Raw genomic sequence first — 12,191 nt, 5'->3', positions numbered from 1 at the left:
GTTTGAGTTTCAGTTTGGCAATTGCCATTTTTGGATATTTATTGCAAAATGCAGGGACTGTGGAAAAAGTAAACGGTGTGGAGAAGGACACACACCCCAAAAATTTCCCCCTCTAATTGGGCACTTTGTAGACCGCCCAACCCAGGACCTTATCCTGTGCAAAATGTTACATGTTATTAAATTAACGGCAGACGTACGGCGCTTTGCATATGAAAAGTGACAGTAAGTGCAGCAGTTTTTCCATCCCCCCCCCCCCCCTGGAAAAACGAGAGCATGTTAGTCTACGCCACAGATGGAAAATGGAGAGGGGCGGATACCCGAGGGTTTGGGTAGCTCCATAAACTTAAAAGCCTTGTCATGTTTGCTTAACATTCATTTTTACCCCGGCAAAGCCCGTTTAATTGTGTTAGTGAGCGTTTTATTATGGCACGAAGTCCCTGGACCACTGTACCTCCACCTCCCATCTCCTCCTCCCATGGTTTTCCCTCAAACTGGATCTTTTCCTACACTCCCCCCTGCCTTTTTGCAGCTTTCCCAGTGCCCAGAGTCCTGTAAATTGTCGCTGGCATCTGTCCCGTGTAGAGAAATAAATTGAAAGCGAAGCAAAGTGAAAATTTTTGCATAGAGAAAAGTGTTTCGGAAAATTCCCCAAAAAAATAAAATTGAGAACCCGCAAAAAAAAAAAAAATAAGAATTTAATGAGTCATTTGAGCTATGCCCGACGGCCTGAAATTTCCGGCTGAAACAAGCCCGGCGAAAAACTTTTGGCCAGCTCCTGAGGCTTTTTCCTCGCACTTCAAAGAGCGAACGAACGAACCCTGGCTGGATTTCAATTTGAACTTTGGAAATGCTCGAGGCCGGGCCCAAAATAATAATTATTTTGATTTTGGTTTTTCCTCATTGCTGCCTTATAATTATGCATAGTTGATAATGAACGATAATATGCAGCAGTGTTCCATATACACTCAAAAGAAAATAAAGGATTAAAGGTGGGTAAAGTACAGTAAATGTTACAATGGGATTACATTTTTCTTATATTTCAATTAAATATATTAAGGTGTTAGTTTTGCAGGTAAATTCTATAAAACAACTGTATAAAATGGAAATAAATCTTAGCTCTTCTTGTTCGATCCTTTTTGGACAATTTTCTCTTTGTTTCGAATATCCTAAAACTGAAACTGAAGTGTGCCCTTTTTATACCCCGACAAACATAAAAAACACAAAAAGAAAACTTCCAAAGCTTCGTTACAAATACTCCAAATAAACAAAAGAAAAACCCGTTGGAGAAGGGAAACGGGACAGAAACACAGACAGTTTGATGGAAATTGTTAGGCAAGAACAAGCCAACAACAATGGGAAATACAAAATACTTTTGGGAATCAACACCAAAAGCAAACAACACACACACACACACACACACAGAAGACAAGTGCATATGTCTTTTCATTTGAGAGACATACGAAAAAGGAGAAGTACGTACTACAGCATTGCAAAATTAGAGTAGCAAAGCGAGCGAAGGCAAATGAGCCAGAGACACGTATAGGATATATACATAGGATATGCAGGATAATGGCGAAGGGTTCTCGGGCTATGGGTCCTGGATCCTGGGCCCTGGGTGGCATAGACACAGTTACTTAGCACGTCAATTGCATGTGGCATGTGGATATGCGCTCCCCAGTGAGTGGCCTTGCCTTGCCTTGACTGCCGGAAAAAAGGAAAAGCCAGAAAACCGGGCTCGAACTTCAACTTGAAGCTGGGAATTTGTACAGAGAGAGAGATAAAAGTAATATTGTTATAAGGATTTTCTCAAAAAAAAAATTAATTTTGTTTACTATAATAAAAGATTAATGGGAAAGAAGTTAAAAAATAACTTAAAATTAACTCAATAAAAGCCAAACTTGACAAAGAGTTAATACTTGTGATAATAAAATAAGAATTTACTATGATTTTAAAATAATAGTTAATCAAAAATCTTAAATTTTCTTTGATTTCTTAAAAAATTCAAAATAAGGAACACAATTGATATCTGTTTCTTTCACTATTTTCTGTAAACTAAAATTATATGAAAAATGCACCAGTTTACAATCAAACAACTGAACAAACAAGACTCTGTCTGCAATACATACATACTTAGTTGGGAATGCAATGAGCCATAAAAAAGCTCCTGGCAAACGGCAGCTCAAGTGGCCAATTGGATCAAGTGTGTCCTTTCCCGGGGAATCGAGTTTCGCCCAGCATTCGATTCTGGTTCCTGCCTGGCCTCACCTTTTGTGTGTGCTGTTCGGCAATCAGGCGATGTTAGCTGTAAATTGATAATACTTAACGTGCAGCAGCACATTTCCACCTTCAGGCCAACTCCTCCATCGTCTTTTATCAACTTTGCACTTGCTTATTTTGCACTTGACTTTGCCAAAGAGCGTGTCCTGTAGTGTCAAGCATTGCAGGTCCTTGATGCAAGCACTTAAGTTTTAAATTGCATTTTTTTAGTTGGAAATATTAACAAGATATGTAGCTAAATTTTATAAAAGTTTCCTAAGCAAATACTTATGGTAAAAAATTTATATTTTCATTATAATCCTAATGAAATTATAATAATTTCATTATATTCCTAATAATAATGAGCTTAAAAAGTATTCTCTTAGCTTTCTTATTATTTATTTCAAGATCTTTTGATTGTTCTTAAAATATATTTCTTGGATATTATTTAAAATAAATCGCTGTTGGACTATAAATCCTTCGATTAAACAATGCTTTTGTTATTAATACAAAAGGGAATTCGTTTCTAGTGTCAGACAATGCCTTTTGGCATTTCCGGTTCCGCTTTTCCCATTGCCAAGCAGGCAAGAAGCACCTTTCGCATCGAACCGATTTTAATGCGCTTAATTTTTGAACAAAAACGGCAGCGGCTGCAACTTAGTAAGCCTACTTACTTAATGGCAACAAAGGAGCAATCCTTTGTTTGCTCAAAGTCGCAATCAGACAGGGGAGGGACCGTCTCCTTCTAAATGTAACAATAACAATCGCAGGAGCAACTCCGCCGAGTCAGAATATCTGTTTGTACTTTGTATTTGTGTTTGTGCAATTAATAATGGCAAGTCTGAAAGGAATTTCCCTTGGCTCCTTTTAAGTATGCACCAGCATTTCATTATTTTCCCAACTTTTTCCTAATGAGGTGGTGGGGGTCCATTGCCATTGCCATCAAAACAAACCAACTCCAGACAATGGTCAGTTATCTTGTTGAGAGCATCTCAAATATGCAAAACTAAATTCAATTCTTGGCTAATACAAATATGCAGCAGCTCGTTGCTGGAAAATGTTTAACTTTTGCTCTAATCTGACATAATGAAAATGAAGTGAAATGGACGGCTGAGGGATTAGAAAACCATGAAGCTGGACGAAGAGTGGCCATCTCGGATGGAATGGCAGATTCATCTCAATCAATTAGGAACCCATCTCCGTGTGCATGTGTGTGCGTTTCTCTGCTGAGGGGAAAATGTAATAAACTTAAGTATGCATGCTGGAATATGTATTCGGAATATATTTGCATAAATGCAAACTACTGCACATGCAAATGCCAGGCCAAAACAGCAACAACAACAATGGCTGAGCGGAAACAGGAAATGCAAATGTCTCACAGGGGCGGAAATCTATTTCAATAAACTTGCGACATTGATAAATTATTAATCTGACATCTTTCCAGTTGTTGCCATGTTTCTGTTTCTGCCTCGCCAGTTGTTGCAACTTTTGAAATTCAATTATGAGATCCTGGCTCTCCTGACAAGCACATTTTCGCACAGCCTTTCCTGAGGTCGGTCTAACAAACGGGAAAAAAAAACAAGAAAGGAAGCTAACTTCGGCACGCCGAAGTTTATATACCCTTGCAGATAGAACTTCTATGAATAGGAATCCATACAATATAAATTATATATATTTGTGTTAAAAAACAATGAGGTAATACCTGCTTTCATTTCATTCACCTATACATATTATATTTGCAGTTTTACATTCACAGATTTGCATTTTTCCTCTACATCAAACGATCGTTTGTATGGCACCTATATGATATAGTCGTCTGATTTTTATGAAATTTGCCACAAAATTTTAGACTTATATAAAATGGCTATACCTCAAATTTGATGAAAATCAGCTGAAAACTAAAAAAGTTATAAATTTAATTGTATTAATTTCTCGATCGTTCCTATGGGAGCTATATGATATAGTCGTCCAATTTTCATAAAATTTTACACAAAATTTTAGAATAATATGAAATGGTTATATTTCAAATTTGATTAAATTCTGTTTAAAACTAAAAATGTTATCGCCACCGCGATTGTCAGTCTTCCGACAACAGCCACCGCCATTCTCATTCCTCTCAAATTTCTCGATCGTTCCTATGGGAGCTATATGATATATTAGTCCGATTTTCATAAAATTTTACACAAAATTGTAGAATAATATGAAACGGCTATATCTCAAATTTGATCAAATTCTGTTGAAAACTAAAAATTTTATAATTTTTTTTGTAAAACTTTTCCGATCATTCCTATGACAGCTATATGATATAGTCGTCCGATCCGGCCCGTTCCGACATATATACGAGTGAGAGTATATAGAAGACTAACTACAAAGTTTCATTCAGATAGCTCCAAAACTGAGAGACTAGTTTGCGTAGAAACGGACAGACGGACAGACGGAAAGACGGACAGACGGACAGACGGACAGACGGACATGGTTAGATCGACTCGGCTGTTGATCCTGATCAAGAATATATATACTTTATATAGTCGGAGGTGCCTCCTTCACTGCGTTGCAAACTTCTGACTGAAATTATAATACCCTGCAAGGGTATAAATATGACAAACGAGTGGCAATCGGAAAAAATGTGGCCAGAACTGAAGAGGCTGCCCATACACACGTACATACATATGTGTGTGCCATCGACAGGGCTTTGTGATGTTTCCACCTGACAGCTGGAATTAAAATTCTTTTCCTCGACATCCCGATTTATGCCTCCTACTAGAGTCAGCAATCTGCACAACTTTGGCTGAATCAAAAGCCAGTCCTCTCCCCGGCCAAAAGTCTGTTAATTGTTGTGTGCTTCTGCACCTGATGTCGCCAAAGAGAAAGGGTTGCCACCGGTGCTGCTGCTGCTGTTCCTGGAAAATTCTGGCCCAAAAGAGCTGACAGCGAGTGCGTTGCGAGTTGCGTTGCGGTATTTGGAGGGGGATGGGGGGTGGCACAAAAAAAAAAAGAAACTTGAAGCCGGATTTTCCCAGACTTTGCTGACATGCGGCTGGAAACTGCGGCTTTTGACCCATCAGAAAACTCAGCTTTGCTGCGGTCTCACCGTAGCTAAGCGATAAAATTATCCACCTCTCTTTTTTTATATATAAATTTACCCCGGCAAATGGCAAGTGACAGCATCAGGCACTTAACAAAATAACATCCAAAGTGGTGGGGACTTGGGGAAAATTAAGACTCAAAAGGAAAAAATACATTTAAAGTCCTTTAACTTTTAGAATATATTTAAGGAAGAGGGCTAAATGTAACTAAAACTTATAAAAAACTAGCATGAACATTTGTTTAAAGGTAAAATAAGTTCGAATATTTTCAACAGCTTAGACCAAAGTGTCTTTTATTTCCTCACTAAAACTCAGTTTAAGAAAATGTTATCCCTGAAAAGCTAGTTGAGAATTCTAACATTACATAAAGTAACTGCATTCTTTTCTTTTATATTTTTAAGTGATTCTTACAAAAGAAATCATTGGAAATACAAACTATTATATTCCTAAAACACGTAAAAAACAAACACTTAGTAATCTCAAAAACGGTTTTAGAATAATTATAATATAACTATAATAACTATTTTAGAATTTCCTTATTTCCCTTATTTTCTTTCCTATATTCAAGAGATTTTTATCAAAGAATAACTGAAATATAGAACTAACTATCTTTAAAGAACTAAAATATCTTTAGAAATAAGAATGTACATTTAGGGTTCATACGGGATGTTTTTCCCTGCTTATTCCTAGGAAGTCACAATTTCTATAAATATAATTTATTACTTGATATTTTTCCAAGTGTAATGACTATGAGAACGGGTCAATTTGGAGGTGTGGCCACAATTTAAAGCGCTTAATTTTCGTCCTTAGTTTGGCGAGCACTTCTTCTAGTCTGTTGCACGCACTCAAAAGGTTGCTGCTGCGACCGCCGCCCCGCTTTGTTGCCGCAAATTCAAAAATGCAACGAATTTTGCACCGTCTGCTGCATTCGCATTTGCATTTCGCAGTCGTCGGGAGTCGTCGCATTGAGTGACACAATATAAATCCGAAAGTAGTTGAACCCCCGTTCTCTTGCTGGCATCCAAAATGCTTTTTTAATTATGCACATGGTTGGGGTGGATGCTGAGGAAGTCGAAAAGGGAGACACAGAAGGAAAAGTGCCAGCAAGTTTTGTTTGCAGACGAGTTAGACTTTGAAGCTGCCAAGCCAACTTCCTGACTAGTCTGAAGTCTGTCTCGCTGTCTCTTTCTCATTCTCTCTCTCTCTCTCTCTCTCTCTCTGTCTCCCTGTGTCTCTTTTTGTTCTGGCTAGACAAGATTTGTTTATCTGCTGTCTCTTTCGCCGCTGCTGTGACTTTTGTTGTTATCGTTTATCTGTGCTGCGCCAGCTAGCCGCCATCTGTCTGCTTGATGTGACACTAATCCCAGACACGCTGACACCGGCTGACGGATGCAACACCAACCTTAAGTGACTCAAGATCGGATCTTGTTTTGGGGAATGCTATATCTTAGACAGGATTATGCGAAAAACCCACAACTGTCATATGAGAAATTAAGTTGAAAATGTACTTTACATTTCTCTTTAATTATTTACCATTTCTGTGACTTTAACTAGGGGTCAAGGATCACAATTCACATGGGGTTGTTACTATTCCCCTTTTATGCTATATTTAAGGTGACGTCATCAACTATGCAATACAAATACATGCAATTATGTTTGTGTGCGATAACTTGTCATTATGCAAAAATATGCTGCATTATTTATAGCATAAACACACAGGCGCTGACATTGCATGTCAGGCCAAAAGTTGAATCCTGGACAAAAAAATGAAAAAATAAGGCAGCCAAGAACTTGCAGTTCTTGCAGCAGCAAAAACAAACACACACATAAAAAACGTAGTAAACAAACGAGCACAAGAACAGTAGCAGTAACAACAACAACAATGTGCAACACAATTGCTGCCGCACTTAAAATTAATTGAACTTGAAACAAGTGCAGCCGCAGCCGCAGCGCCAACTCATGAGAAATTCTGTGGTCGAGCCAAAAGGCAAAAACTTTTAGCCCACACACACACACACAGAGAGAGAGACACACACCACGCACACACACACACACGCTCTGAGAAAGCTTTCATTAGTTCTGGCCGGCCAAGTTTTCGTCGTAGTTTACTTTTTCTGGTCAAGTTCCAACGGCAAACTTAATATTTAGTGCCATTTGCTTGCTCTGACAGTTTCCAGAAGTCAAATCGTTCTTGTTCTTGTTCTGGAAACCTGCTGATGCCAGGGCTTTTGGTACAGTCTACCATCGGTAAAGTGAACAATAACAATAAAATTGTAATAACTATATCCTACTGTGATATGTCTATTTAATTTCCTGAAACAAAGACAGTATAAATGTATTCGTTTTTTTTTTAATGAAAATTGAAAAAGAAAATGCCGAGGTTTTAAGATCCCCTCAAAATGACTCTTAAAAGTCAGTCACAAAAAGGAACACCTCAGATACTAAATAAAATTTACTAAAAATATGAAAACTTTAATATTATTTCATACTTCATATCCAGGATAAGTTCTAAAAGTTTCTTTTAGAAACTAAAGGTTTTTAAAACTACCCAATGATGCATTTTATTTAGAACTTTAAATTAACCTTCATGGCTTTAATAACATATATTTTTTCTGCCCAAAAACATTCCTTAATTAAACAAAAATACCAATTAAACCATATTAATTCTTATTAAACAATTATAAAAAATCCAACTTAGCAAAGTTCGTCTGTAATTGTTGTTGTTTTTGCTGATGGTCAGTTCAGGTTCTCTTCTGCTTTTTCTTACTTTTCCTACTTTCTGCGCGAACAAGTTGGTAGGATGAAAGTGCATTGAAATCTTTGTAAGTAACTTGAGTAAGCCAACTTGCGAGGACGACGACAACAACAGCAAGAACAACAACAACAACAACAACACCACATGAACACACAACAAAGGAGAGGCAGCAGAACAACAAATAACAAAACAGGACATCCACAACAAATGGTTTTTATCGCTTTTTGCAACTTCTATGTGCGTATTGTTGTTGGTTTAGTTGTTGGCTGCCGGTTATTTGGCCAACTTTTTATATAATGCATGAAAAGTTGCTGGCCGCTGACAAGTTGAGCGACCACCAACAATGTTTGGCCAGCCAAGTTTTCATGTTTTATTTCGGCATAATCAAAATGCTATTTAAGGACACGCTCCCACGCTATCACCATTCCTTATTCCCCGTCAGGAGCTTAATGTATTAAACAGCAATTACAAATGCGGTCAAATTAATAGCAAAAAAAAAGGGATAAAGGTGATTAATGCCCCTAGATTATATCTGGATATTGTAGTTTTTTTTTATTATTATTAAATGTAGCTTTAAACAAAAAGTATGTGTTTTTATGTATTCAATTTAATTTAAAGTTTAGCAATTGAGGTTCTCTTTAACGTAATTTATACAAATAATTTTCGTTTTAAATCGATTGATTTTAATTGATATTTATTACTTATTGTTTTTCATATTATTAACTAACTCGAACTCTTATTTAAAGTTTTTAGTGTGTGTTCTAATTCTCATTTTAATCAAAAGCTTGTAAGGCTGGGAAGGAGTTATTTCCGACCCTATAAATCATATATATTCTTGATCTGCATTAATAGGCGGAAAGAAACAAATATTTTAAAACTTTTTTTAAAATTTTATAAGGGGTTATATAGATTAGAAAAATTACCAAAATTTTAATCTTTAAATTGATTATGCAGATTTTTTAACCTAATAATTGAAATTAATGGCTTTTTGACAGAATTATGAGATTTTTAAAGATTGATCTGTCATTATTTCATACAAATTTTTTAAAATATTTTGTATTTTAAGTAACTATATGATCGATTTCCATATCGATCCTATAATTCGATTGCAAACTGGAAGGGTATAAAACTTCGCTTTTCCAAAGTTAGTTTTCTTTCTTGTTAATATTAATCTGTTGGCATATTATCTTTCTACCAAGACAAATTGCGTTACTGTTTCCTTTACCCAAACTGTGTCTTTCCAAGATGAAAAAAGTGAGAAAAACTAAGCAGAACTCACACCCATTCTCCCCCAAAGGACGCTTCAAAGGGGGGCAATGTGCGTGTCATGTGTGTGGTGTGTGTGTCCTGCTCGTTTTGTTTGTGTACGTGTTGGGGCATACGCGCTGTGCAAAGTGCGCTAAATTAAGCTGTCATTAAGGACTTAATTAAAGTCCTTTGTTGAAAGTTGACATTGTGTGAAAGAAACGTTTGCGAAAACAAATGACAATGGCAACGTTGTCGCTGCTGCACTTGAAAGGCTATCGCCCAAAAAAGAAAAAAAGAAAAATAGAAGGAAAAACCCCGAAAAATGGCACCCAACATCAAAGCAACTACAAGAGCACCAACAACAATGGGGGTGGCGAGTGGGTGAACATGTGTCAAAAATTTTCAACAGTATCATGATCCAAGAGAACTCGACGGCGGGCGTAGTGTACTGATGCTGCGAAAACTCATTAGCAGGCAAACAGAGAGAAGAGGCCAGACAGACAATGCCAAAGGAGACAAACAGCACACAAGCATACAGGTTGAGCGTTAAACTCTCCCCCTTTCCTTCGACGACAATTGCAAATATCAAGGAGAGCAGCACCAGCAGCAGAAACATAACCGACTTGCTTTTTAATTAAATATTTTGCCAAGCAGACACTCAAATGCCAGAGACACTGTCAAACTGTGTTTAATTGCCGCCCGAAGGCAATAGCTAAATGCAAACGTGTGTGTGTTTTTGCCTGCATACCTGGGGATCCTGAATCCTAGAGCCTGAAAACTGGATCCGGAATCTGGAATCCCAGGCCGCCAGTCTATCTAGCCTGCGTTTTGTTTGCCTGGCTCAGCAAATGTTTGCTCATTGCCAAAATTGTCGTTGCTTGGAATAATAAAAATCACATTCGTCGCTTCCGCACGACTTTGCGGTGAAATTGGGAAATTGAAAAGGCGACATTTTGTAACGATACTCAGCGAAAATGTGTATCAGCGAGGGGAAATTAAGGAGATAATTGAAAAAAATATTAAGGTAAAGAATTTTCTGATTTCATAAATTCTTATTTGTCCAAAAACAATGATTAAACAGAAAATGAGCGGAGTAATAACGTTATTTACGATATTCACTTCTCGGCCGAATGTTGAATTTGATCGTTATCCGAGTTCACCACCTTACGGGATCAGCAAAGTTCTCATCCATATGTTGTTAAACACACCTGTTTCTTGAAACCTTTTTGTCACTATTGCTCATAATCGAATATAAAAATTAGATTAGAAATATTCAATTTATCGATAGTAGCGTGAGCTAGAGTGGAGAAGATTCTGAAAAAAAGCTAAAAACCAGCTAATATTTCACAAAAATAAGTTACTATAAAATATTAATATTAAAGTTATATATCATATAGCTGACATTTAGAAATTAATTTAAAAAAATTATACAACTTCAATGTTGTTTAAAATATTTTCATCATCATTAATATTTCAGAATTTCGGATTTAATTAAATGAATATCTAACTATTATATCAGATTTGTGCAACACAAACGACCGTTAAATATAGATAAGAATACAAAACTGTGTATATTAAACTGTAACTGTACGTATATATAATTTGTATAAATTATATTGCATTAATTATTAATGATCGTATTGAAATCCACCGCACCGGTATAAAAACATCGTCGTACCGAAGCTAGCTTCGTTTCTTGTTTCCTTTAAAATAAATAGAATATAAATGTATGTTTTATTTTAGTCGTCGCTGTCACGTTGTCGCCAACACAACTATAACGATTTAGTAATAATCGTAATAAATTTATAAAATAATTAACAAAGTCATGGCCACCGTTGAGAAATTATCCACCGATCGGAAGGCTAATCCTATCAAGTCGCTTCTTACTGGTGGATTTGGTGGAATTTGCAATGTTTTATCTGGTCATCCGCTAGACACAATAAAGGTACGTTTGCAAACGATGCCACGACCGGCTCCTGGAGAGCAGCCCTTGTATAAGGGAACCTTTGATTGCGCTGCGAAGACGATTAAAACCGAAGGCGTGCGTGGTTTATACAAGGGTATGTCAGCCCCTTTGACTGGGGTTGCTCCTATTTTTGCAATGTGTTTTGCTGGCTACACTTTGGGAAAACGTCTCCAACAACGGGACGAAGATGCCAGGCTCTCATACCCCCAGATCTTTGTTGCCGGCTCGTTCTCTGGTCTGTTTTCCACTTTGGTTATGGCCCCAGGAGAGCGCATCAAAGTGTTGCTGCAAACCCAGGAGGCGACAGGGGGTCAACGTAAATACAATGGAATGATTGACTGCGCTGGAAAGCTGTATAAAGAAGGTGGAGTTCGCAGCGTTTTTAAGGGGAGCTGTGCAACAATGTTAAGGGATTTGCCTGCCAACGGCTTGTATTTTTTGGTATATGAATATATTCAGGACGTGGCTAAAAGTACATCACCAACTGGTCAAATTAGCACAGCCTCAACTATTCTTGCTGGTGGCGTTGCCGGAATGGCCTACTGGATTTTTGGAATGCCGGCAGATGTCTTAAAGAGTCGGTTGCAATCAGCACCAGAGGGAACATACAAGCATGGAATTCGCAGCGTATTTAAAGATTTGATTGTTAAAGATGGGCCCCTTGCTTTATATCGTGGTGTTACGCCAATAATGATTCGCGCATTTCCCGCAAATGCTGCTTGTTTCTTTGGCATTGAGTTAGCAAATCATTTTTTCCGTGTTGTAGCCCCATCATTTTAACCACAAAAAGCTTTCATTTGTTGGCATGTGTAATGAGTTTAAAGTGCTTTGATAAAGTGATTTTAAATAAATATTTAAAAATAAAAAGTATGAGACTACC

At 37.3% G+C, this 12,191-nt stretch overlaps 1 protein-coding gene and 1 pseudogene across 2 annotated transcripts in view; both read left to right on the top strand.

The window, feature by feature from the left end:
• The window catches only part of Sema2a (Semaphorin 2a), a 40,713-nt gene that overhangs the window by 8,586 nt on the left and 19,936 nt on the right, over nucleotides 1–12,191 (top strand). The gene's annotated exons all lie outside the window — the stretch shown is intronic.
• LOC110177565 (congested-like trachea protein pseudogene) lies at nucleotides 8,831–12,178 on the top strand (annotated as a pseudogene). The gene has a single exon (XR_015270711.1). The product of XR_015270711.1 is annotated as a congested-like trachea protein pseudogene (transcript).

This window comes from Drosophila serrata, unplaced genomic scaffold, assembly GCF_035046125.1.
Source record: "Drosophila serrata isolate PLE 108 unplaced genomic scaffold, ASM3504612v1 contig_184, whole genome shotgun sequence".
NCBI lineage: Eukaryota > Metazoa > Arthropoda > Insecta > Diptera > Drosophilidae > Drosophila > Drosophila serrata.
This window is presented reverse-complemented; position numbering and strand designations above follow the sequence as displayed.